This window comes from Pteropus alecto, unplaced genomic scaffold, assembly GCF_000325575.1.
Source record: "Pteropus alecto unplaced genomic scaffold, ASM32557v1 scaffold196, whole genome shotgun sequence".
NCBI lineage: Eukaryota > Metazoa > Chordata > Mammalia > Chiroptera > Pteropodidae > Pteropus > Pteropus alecto.
In genome coordinates, this window is record NW_006439717.1 from 5,322,727 (window position 1) to 5,334,780 (window position 12,054).

Consider the following 12,054-nt stretch of genomic DNA (forward strand, 5'->3'; position numbering starts at 1 on the left):
CTACCAAGACTGTATGGGTGATTTGAAGATGTTGTTTGTTTGTTTGGATATTTGACTTAATTTGTAGAGGTAAAATATATTTATAAATGTGAAAGAAATTGGGATAAAAGCCAAATACATGTGGAATCACACTGAGAAACACAAGTAGGTAGTTCAGAATATCGACCTCCAATACCATTTTTAAAAGCTTCTAGGTAATTATTGATTTTTTAAAAATTATAATACTATATGCTTAGAGTAGTGAACATTTTTTATTATAATAATAATAATAATAACAACAACAATAATAATAATAATACAACTGATACTGAGTGCTTACTACATGCCAAACAAGAAATTTTAAAAGGTTTTAGATATTCATTTAATCTTCATGATGGTTTTATAATGTAGGCATATTACTACTGGTCTTATTTATACAGCCGAACAAGTGGAAGTACAGAGAATTTAAGTAGCTCTCGTACAGTTAGCAACTTGCAGAGCCATTATCTAAATCCACTCTGTTTGGCTCTTGAGACCACATTAGATATCTCACTGCACTTCTCCTCAGGGAATAATAGCCATTTTTTGCAATCACTGGGGTCCTTCCAGTCTGAAGACTACGGAATTCTTGGATTGGAAGGTGAGAATTCTGCTTAAGCATTCAAGGCATATTCCTCATCCTTTAAAAGGTGCTAAATCTTGGTAAGTTGCTGCATGCTGGAAATACGTTGGGACATCTGTTTCCCTCCTAAAATTCCATTCGCTGATGACTTGTTACTATTAGTCATTCTTGGCCTTGGCTCTTAATCATACTTCAGACTGTGACCTGTGTTCTAATTCTGCTTTTGGATCCTCCTATCCTATAAGAAAAATTATTTTGCCTTACACTTCTAACTTGACTTATCTCAGAACAAGTTTAGGATTTGCTTTTATGGCACAAACTGAGAGTTAGTCCTGATTTTTATTTCATGCTGTTCTGTTCTGCAGCTGGGATAAAACAGTTTGGAGGCCTAGAATCAATTTGAATATTGACAATTCTATAAACAAGTATACCACCTGCTAGAGCATATAAGTCTTGAAGACACATTTTTCCCCATGGGCCGTGACCAAGATTGCTTATCTTTAGAAAAATTCCAAGTGAAGACTTCTCAAAATGATTAAATGCATCCTTAGGCTCTTTGCAAATCTTCTTAAAAAGTTATAATTTGCACCAGGTATTCACAACATACAATTTGGCAAATGTTATCCTTTGGCTATTTAAACTTAGCTGAATTGTAGGCTGGATTTATTCAGGTGCTACTGCCATATATTATCCTAAACCAGCCATGGAATTGTTGGAGGAGTTTAAGTAACCACCATTGTCAGCCTTCTTTGTGTGTCAGCCATGATTTCATGAGCAGCATCATGAGTTACTAAAGGGAGGACAGGATTCTCATTCATTGGTCTCTATCCAGATTTAGCTAAAAGCTTGAAAGATAATTATGATTTTGCTTTTGGAATTAATTCAACAAATGTTAGTTAAGTATAAATTATGCACTAGGTGTGGTAAGCTACAGTGATAGAACAGGTAATCATCATCATCATCATTAATATTTTTTACCTCTTTCTCTGCTAAGCTCTGTCCCAAGCACTAGAGACTTATTTCATTTGATCCTCACAATAGGATAATTACATTATGAATATCCTATCATCTCATTTTATAATGAGGAAACTGAAGCACAGTAAATTGTTCAAAGGCACTCAGCTAATATCTGCAGAAGCTGGATTCAAATTCAGGGTCCTCATTTTGACAGCTTTTTGCACACACACACATTTATAAAATAGAGATAAGATAGATGTGCGAATAATTTTAGTACTGTTTATGCTTAGTCTTAACCCAAGAATTTTAAAAATCCCTCTTCTATAGGTATTCTTCAGCTACATCAGTGTGAGTGGGCTGAGAGGGCTGTGCTCTACAATGTCCAGAGTTCAGCCAAGCTAGAGTGGTATCTCCATATTGAGCAATATTAAAAATATTCCTCCTAGGTTGTTATAAAGCAGCAGAACTACTAGAAAACATCCATGACCACGTGACCTTGAATTTTTTATGATAACTTCTGATGACTGGAGCCACAAAATAAAAGAAACAATGGCTGTTGTTTGTTTATTTATCATTAGAAATGCTGAAGTTAGAGTCACATATTACTTCTCCCATCACTGTTTTAGCATTAGTGGTTCACAATAGAGTGCCATCTTAACTTAAAAAGTTTTACCTAAGACACAGGTGACTGTGAATTGCCAGGCAATAATGTCCTTTATTGATAATGTTTTTATTCCTTTTCAGTTATTGGAGCTGTTGGCTAATATGGAATAAAAAAAAAAAGAATGCGGGGAGGGTTCTATAATAAAACTGACAAGCCCAGTAACAGAAAGTAACCTCACAGGGTGATCTGATCATAAATTCCTAACTGGACAGGTCATGGTGAGAAGTCATGACCCAGGAATATAACTTTTCAGTAAAAAATTTATCTTTGCCCCAAGCAAGCCCTGTCCACTGTTTCTGTACCTAGGTTAACAGACCTTGGAAAAGCCATAGTAATCCTCTTTTTCAGACCCCCTGAAGGTGTAACCACCTTCAAGGAAGCTTCTGAGATCTTGCTTCCCAGCATTGTCATCCGTTTGGTTCAAATAAATTCAATTTAACTTATAAAAGTTCTCAGCGGGTTTGGATATTTTTACGTCGACACTAGGTAGTTAAAAGCTAGAATCCTGTCTGGATAATAAAGCCTTGTTGGCTGTGCTAAAAATGTTTAGACTTTCTAATTTATAACCATCTCAAATGCTCAAAGCCCTAACATGGCTTCTTCCCAGTTCGTAGCCACACACTTATACTAACATTTGAGAAAGACGCTCTCCTTGACTAAACTTGACCAAAGACTCAGGCTCTTGTGAGTCTTTTCTGACTAGGCCCCAACTTGGGCTCTGTCCTTAGCCTGCTGTTCAGTTTTAGCAAGAATTCTTTGAGTCAGTTTAATGAAAATCCCCCACTCTTCCTATCTTATCACTCTGGCCTACCGTCAGCAAAAATCATATCAGGCCTGGTTAGCCAGAATCCTATTGGCCTTGACATTTCCTCATTGTGATTTTCCATCCACTCACCCCACCCTGCTCCTTGACCATAAATTTCCACTTGTCTTTCTTGTATTCACAGTTGAGTCCTATCTTGCTCCCCTACTGCAAAACCCCCACTGTGATGGTTCCTATTGAAAAAATTTCTTACCATCTTTAACAAGCATCTTGAAAATTTTATCTTTAACACTTTTTAATGACTTTTTTTCTGTTTCGTTAAAAGCATCTTTTGGAATCAACAGATATTTGTGAGTTTTTGATTAATCATAACAGATATACCATGTGTTTCTGTAGAATTTTAACTTCAAGCCATTACTCTTTGAAGTATTTGCAAAAAACAAAATAACCAAATAAATTGACTTAAAAATATCGATTCAGTAGAATTCCGGATGCTCCTTGATTTACAATGGGGTTATGTCCTGATAAACCCATCATAAGTCAAAGTTATCATAAGTAGAAAATGCATTTAATACTACATTGTAGAATATTGGCTGTATACCCTTGTGATCCTGCAGCTGATTGCTAGCTGCAGGTCACTGCCGCAGCCCACTGCCTAGCATCACGAGAAGCTTACTACCTTTCACTAGCCCAGGAAAAACTCAAAATTCAAAATTAGAAGTACAGTTTCTACTGAATGTGTATCACTTTTGCACGATTGTAAAGCTGAAAAATCGTTGAACGACCCTAAGTCAGAGACTGTTTGTAAACTGAGTAAAGCTGCTTAGACATTTTATAAATATGTGGCCTGAAACCTCTTGAGTCCTAGAATGAGGCTTGCAAATGAACTCATAATGATTTTCAGTTTTCTTTGATAGAGAAATAATACTCAATAGTGTAAAAAATATTTGTCTCTAAATAAATCAATTAAAATCAAGTGAAAGAGCTAAGCAGCTTTAATTTAAAAAGAAACAAAAAACAAGTGATTAGTAATCATTTGGATTCAGATCAAATAGTAACCTTAAACTATTTTTCTTAAGCATAATGTCACTGTTGAAGGAAAGTAGTTTAAAATCTTTTTAATATAAAAAATTTTCACATATTAAAAATGTTTAGAAAGTTGTATTTCACTCTAGAAAGTGAGATTAAAATGAAAAAATACTATTTCCTTTTACTCGATTTTCATGATTTTTGTTTTTCTCACTTTGGTAGGTTATAACCAGATGGACCAAACCCAGATAATGTAGACCAGTGGAATTGTTCACATTCTACCCTCCAGCCTTAATTTTATCATTCTGATCATTCATACAAGGGTCCTAAGCCACATTAAAATTATTACCTGGGGGCATTTCTAACTGCTAATAAGATAAACAGGATGTATTAGTCGTAATTCGAAAATGCTTGCATAACTTAACTAGGATTTCTGGCAGTTTACCAAACTTTTTTTAGGCTTCCATCTTCCTCACTCTCCTCCTCTTTTTTTCAACAACCTCATAGATAGGAGCAAACTCATTCTATATAAACTCTCTCTAAACTCTACCTTTAATGCTGGCATAAGTTGGACAGACCTCTCTTGCAAGGATAATTTTTTATGGGTGAGTCCAACTTTCACTATAGAGAGCTATGAGTAGATTTTTTCCGGGTATGCAAAGGATACAAAAGAAACATTCTAAATGACGTATAACTTTCTGACACTATGATTTCATTTTTTATAATCATGAAAAAATCAAGTATCAAACATAAAGAATAATGATCATCCATGCACCCACAACCCAAATTTATCAAATATTGGCATTTTTGCCATAATTAAAAAAAATTTTTTTAAATAAAGTGTTTCATATTACTGATTCTCACAGTGTATGCTTTCCTCAGCTGACTTTCTTTCCTTCTCAGATGTAACCACTATCTTAAATTCATAGTTTATTATATCCATAAATATATTAAACTTTCATCACAAATGTTTATCAACAATATATTGTATCTTTTGTACATTTAAAAAATCTCTTATGTATATGTAATTTTTGTCCATTTAAAAAGTTATATACTATGCATAACTTCAGTTGGTATGTTTTTAATGTTCTGTAGTGTTTCATATCCATTTTCTCCTGCTGATGGATATTTATGTTTTTTCCAACTTTATCCTTGGTGTTTTCAAGTTCAACAGAAATGATTTCACAGAACATCAACATCAAACAAGGCCATTCTGTGACTGAAAGATCAGGACAAAAAACAGGGGTACCATGTAATCACGTCTGAATATAGACAAAAACATGGACATTGTTCGAACAACAAAAATGACCAAACATCCATTTATCCTGGCCAATATGAATGACTGCTTCTTCTTTACCAATTATAGATCTAAATTCATTCAATACTTTTCTCTTTCTACATAAGCTTTAACAAAATAATCATACAATTACCCCACTTCCGGACAACATCCAGTTCAGAGCAAGGCAACACTTTATACATCCTCTCCCAAATCACCTACATAAGCCCAAATCCATAACAAGTTCTCTCTGACCCCTCTCACTGAGGTGCCTCACAGTTCATTACAATGAGTGTTCTCCCTCAGTGCAACAAAAAACCCAAACTGTTCAACCTAGGTATGTTCCTGGTGGCTTGTGGCTGGAGAGCACTAACGCTAATAGGATTGAACACCTTTTCACATGTACCGTTGAAGGTTTTCATTGATTCTGTCTCCAGGGTACTCAGAGGGGACCAAACCTTTCTATCTTCTTTTATTTTTTGAATTGTCTGTTTGTGCCTCTCAACCATGTTTCTACTGCATTGGTTTTCGTTTTGTTATATACTTATATTTCTTTATATTTTCTCTATATAAACCTTTGTAGATTGTACTTTTATATTTTTATAGAAGTTGTAAAATTTATTTTTATATAGTCATGTTTATTGATTTTTTTATGGTTTGTGACCTTTATGACCTAAGTAATTTTTTCTTATGTAAAGGTCATATATACGTATATATCTTTTTTTCTATTTCTATTCTATTTCTAATATTAAAGTTTTGCTTTTCTTTTTTTAAACTTTGGCCACTAATATCCTAGAATTTATTTTTTGTATGGTAAGAGTTATTCATATATTCCATTTTTCCCAACTTGGATAATGAACTATTCTGACAAAATATGTTGAAGCCTTTCCTTTCTCTATCCATTTATAAAGCTATGCCTGACATTTATCAAGTTCCCAAAGATGTATAAATTTTGTCTATCTCAGCCCAATATTTTGTCTATCCCTGCACCAATATATATTGTTTTAATTACTATCGTGCCCTATTCTTTTAAGTCACAATACTTATCGTTGGTAATTAACTATGTTATTCTGCAATGTCTAACTTCCTCATTGGATGGTATGGTCTATATGGTAGCTCAGTGTTTTGCACAGTGCCTAACACACAGTAGAGACTCAACATACATTTGTTAAATAAATAGGTAAATGAGTGGAAGAATAAATTAGTACTAGAATATAACCATAATACCAAATCAATGATCTAACTTTTAACTGCCTGTGGCCTCCTGCATGTCCATTTCAACTCTTTTAATTTGGGCAGATTACTGGTCTTCCATAAAGGTCTTCTCAATTAACTTCTTTCTTTTCTTTGCTATTCCTCAGGGAAAAAAAAAAAGAGTGGCAAGTCTGTTCATATTTATTGCTTTATTTGGATCTCAGCCCACCTGTATGTTATCAAACAGACATATTTAAATTTTCATTCAAGTGAAGATTTTCTTGGTGTTTTTTATTTTATGTCCTTCAAATTTTCCCCCAATAGTTGCATCAACATTTCCCTTTTTTTATAATAATAATCTTAATAGTAAATGTTTATAGAGTGAGTACTTGGGCCAGGGTCTGATCTATAAGTACTTTGAGTTCATCCAATCCTTCAAATATCTGTGGGGTATGTGCTTTTATAGCTGTTTAAAGATGAGAAAACTAAGGAATGGAGAGTTAATCAGGTTTCTTAAGGTCACTCAGCTAATATGTGGTTAAAACAAGATTTGAACTTAGGCAGTCTTGGTTTAGGGTTCATGCTTTTGGCGAAGGAGAGAATTCAAATGTCTGTGTTTATAGCTTATCTTATATAGATATTGTGAATTCTATATTTTGCGTTATACATCTGATCATTTTATTTTTATGAGGACAATTTATTAATTACATAGGGGGATATTCAGGGATGGATTTTGCTGCATTTGTGAAAACTGTAGAGGCTGGCCCTTCCTTGCCTGCATAGAAATCCTAAAGGAAGAAAGATATTCTCATTTGGTATCTGTGTATTAAAAAGTATCACACTCACACTGGCACAGATTCACATTACATTTTTTACTCTGAGTTATCTGTTTTCTTCAGAGTCAGATGTTCTCAAGTGTTCAACTAGAAAGCTTCCTTTTGCATTCTATGGTCTGGGAGCTGTCCTATGAAATCAAGAGAGGAATCAACACCACTAACTCCACTAACTGACTTGCCCTCCATTAGCACTGCTTTAAATCTCTTTTAGGTGATTTTTTTTTTCTTTTACCTGCTCTTACGGTCTTTGTATGCATGAGAGTTGAGATTGGAGTTAGTAGAATTGGTTTGCATTCAATAATTCTCTGTTTTTAAGCATATATTCCCTGAATCAAAATATAGTCTTTTCTTTCTACCCATAACTGCTCCAAACAGAGCTATTAGAGGCTCTATCAGGAAGAGTGGGTTCCCAATGGTTTGTCCTTCAGAAAAATTTAAATTTCATATTTACCATTCAGTTGGGATTCCTCATAGTCTCTGGAAAATATTATCCTGTGCTATTATGGATTTATTTTCTTTTGTACACCTTTACTGTAATGTAATGGAGTTGAGGAGGAAGGTAAGTTAAATACATACATTCTACTTGCCAGTTGAACTGGCAGTCAGATAGAAATAATTTATGAGTTTTTGAGAAATATTTCAAATTTCCCTCGATATGTTACATGACTTTTACAGGTATAGAAAAATTAATTTATAAATAAATACCCTAAACAAACAAAGTCATCTACTATAACATAACTGGAAGTAGACCAAAGATCACGAACTAGGTAGTATTGTGCAGGTTTTCTTGACTTCTCACTTGCTGGTGATATATTCCGCCACTTGCTCTTATTTGCATATTTTATGGTACAATCAGTTCTCTAAGGTAGTGTGATTTTTTTTCCCCCCCAGGGAAGGTGAAACAAAGGACAACAGTTTTCTAGAAATATACTAATATAGTAATATATATTTTTTAAAAACCTGTCCATAGCTTTTAATATAGTTAGTTTGATCTATCAACTGCAAGCCAAAGTCTGGGAAATTATTTTTTAATAACTTATTTTTATCTACTGTAAAGTGTTTAATGTTCATTAGAGAAAATAGAGGAACACATTCAAGTATAATGGATAAAATAAAGATAAATATATCTTTTAATCCTATCATAAGAATGAGGAACTTCTTGACTCTCTTTTGGCTTGTAACTTATAAAATGTTTAATAACGGAACCAAGAAAGGTATCAAACATTTTGTTCATCAGACCTTATTAATGATCAGTCAGTAAATTGCTTTCCCAGGGCACACAGAAAGCTGCCCTAATGAAGAATTTAGAATTACTTGTTTTCTTCCAAGGCATAATTTAGGCCCTAAAGGATTTGACAAAATCTTTTGCAACTTTTTTTTCATATATGTTCTCTTTACTTTTTTGGTGGGGAGAGGTCAAAATAGGGATTCTTCAGCCATTCTGTACTGACTCTAAAAGTCAGCAATTCCAAACCTGGTTTGTCTGTATTTTTTTTCTTTTTGTTTGTGCAAGTAAAACTTGAAAAATGCATGTGGGTTTCAAAACTCCTGCTGTGCCAGCCACGGTTTCCCATAAAAGGGGGAACATTTATTTGTGTATATGAAGTCCTGGACAGCAGTACTTGGTCAGACGTGAGACAGATGTATGTATGCACAGCTGTTTGTGTTTAAGGACAGAATACAGACATAAATAAGGTTAGATATCCTTGGTTTGATGCTAGAATATTTTCATACACCATATTCAAAGGAATATCTGTCATAACTGAAAACAAGGGGAAATTTATCAGAAACAGAGCACAGACCCCTTCCCCAGAGCCAGGATAAACAAAACCAATATGGGCCTATCAAACTATGGTCTTGTAAAATAAACTTCACTGTGCAAAAAAATACCCCACCTTATTTATTCATAAAAACATTGTCAGATATTTCCCCAAAGTCAGATAGTACTGTCTTCTATAAAATTCAAGAGTAGAGGTAGACTTTTCTGGCTCGTCTGTCACTATCAGGATTGCTATTATGTTTAATGCTAATAACACGAGAAAAGAATGCTTCATACAAAAGTACCATTGCTGTCTTTTCCATTAAGCTCCATGCCCTGGCTAAGGCAGAGTAGCAATTCTTTTCTTTCCTACGAAAAAAAGTTTATACTGAAACAATATCGCCACTTCTATACTACATTTCAACGACAAAATGATTCCCAGAAAGTTCTTTTTCTCTGCATGATACCAAAACCACAGAATAAAAAATGACAAATCTGAGACCCAAGGTCACAGAGATTTTTAGAGAGAGTCTTAGAATTTGTTTTTTTGCTATGATGACCCAGAAGTTTGAGGAGTGCCTCAGAAAAAAAGCTAACTGAGAATTTTGCTAATTCCTTTACTTATTTATTTTTATTCTAACTCTTTAGTCAAATTTGATTAAGAAAAATCAGTTGCATTATGTGCTATCTAGATTAAATAATTTATTTGTAAATCAAAATTTATTCAAATAAATTTTTCTAATAGATGGTATAAATATATACTCATTTTTGCATTATCTCTGCCAAAATTTTCACAACTCAAACCCTCTCTTCTCCCTAGGTCTTCCCTCCAAGAAAACCCCTATAAAAGTTCAGAGTGGGCCTTCAAAGTAACTACATACTTTGTTTAGAAGGTACTTTTGTTTTGATGAAAATCCTAAAACAACTCCTTTAAAGGGTTTGTTTAAAAGAATGTAAGACACAGAGATATCCATAAGACTGAAATGCTACACTTTATTTACATAAGTTTGGACTTTGAAGAAGTGTTTTGTTTTGTTTTCTTGTCAACCCCATAAATCATATTGAGAATCATGGGTGACTTACAGTGTTCAAGACCTGAAAAAGACAATTTAGAGTAGTCTGTCCTTTTAACCTCCACTCTGGTAACTTGGCCATTATTAGTTGAAGTCATATGATGAAAATGGAGGACTGAAATATAGAATTTGCTGTTACAATCTCTGCCCATATAATTAAGTATTCCACACTGTGTCCAAAAGTAAATACAATTACTAATATTTTATAGACCTTCAAAAATTTTTAAATCTCTTTGATACATACACTGTATGTAGCACTTATTTAATGTAATTTTTAGAATCACATATTTTTGTCATTATATGTACAGAGAAATATAACAAGAAAACAATAGAAATAGAACAAAATTATGAAGTTATGAAAAATCCTGTTTATTCTCATAAACTTGAAATTAATACATAAAGCAGTGTTACTAAGCAGTTTATACTATAAAATAAAATGTGTTTTTTATTGCCATGAATATATACGGTAGCACGATAATTTGGAGGGGAAAAGTACCCTAAAGAGCTATATACTTTCAAGAGGAAGTTTATCAAATTAAATTATATTTTGTAGAAACTTCTTTAGAATGTCTGTTCATTTTCTGATTTGATTATTTTATTCTCAATCTATTTTCATTCAGAGTATTGTATCAAGAACAAAGACTGAAGGCTGTTTGCAGAGAAAGAGAATATGCAAATTTACTAGGTAAAACACTGTTGCAAGTCACAGGAAAAATCATGCTATATATGGTGATGCGAAGGTTTTTCCCAGCACCTGCTTCGTGCCATGCCCATGCCCACCAGCATAACATGTACGACACGGGATGACAAGGGCTTATTTTCTTGTCTGCTCTAATCCCACCCCTTTTGGATTGTGAGCTCCACGAGGGAAGACGGGACCATATCTTAAGTCATTCTGTTATGTCCAAGACTTGGACAATGTTAGTTTAGCAGAAGAAATAGCCTGTTCTCTCACATGGAAAGTAAGAACATGTCATATTCCATCTGTTGGTGTCACTACACCCAAAAGGGTTCCATGTGAAGCCCTTAGGCTCAGGTAGTCTCAACTTTTTGGTATCACAAGAGCATCGTCACTCCATCCTGCTTCCATAAACATGTCACAAATAGATTCTCTTTTGGTCCCCTCTCCTGTATTGTCTCACCCTAATATGTGGGCTCATGCAAGTGCATCCACACATGTCCACCCCGCCCCCCCCACCACACACACACACATACCATTCACTCTAAGGTTTATAAGTCACCGAGTATAATAACTAGATTAGATACAGACTTCTCCCCACTGGGCCTGAGTAGCCTCTCTGAAGCCCACCCATTGGTACATTTGTCTCTAGGATCCTGTTAAAGGGCTGCTTCCTTGCTATGACCCCTAAGTGGCTTAGTTATCCAGCTCCTGGCCAATGAGATGGAAGTGTGGAAGGAAAGAGTTATCAAGAGCTGTGCCCACTTCATTTTAACTGAAATATTCTAAGTATATAGAAAATTATAGATAATGATATAATGAATATCTATAACCACTACCTAGCCCTATTACATCTCAATATTTTATCATATTTGCTTCAGATCTATTTTAAAGCATAGAATAGATATGGTTAAGCTCCTTAAGTCATCTACTGTGAATCCATTTTACCCCCTGCCCATGACATATATGAAAGTTAATACTAATCCTCATTTGTTGGGTGTTGTTCCTTTGCATGGTTTTGTACCTTTCATATATCTGAATACCTACATAAACATTGTGTAGTATTGACTTGCTTGTTTTACACACATCTTGTTATCATATTTTATATTTAATTCTATAATTCTTTTTCTTTCAACATCACATTTTTATAAATGTTGATTTTGAGTTATCTCAATGTTTATCCTCAGAAGTGTATAAATAAAGCCTAAGATGTATTTTTTATG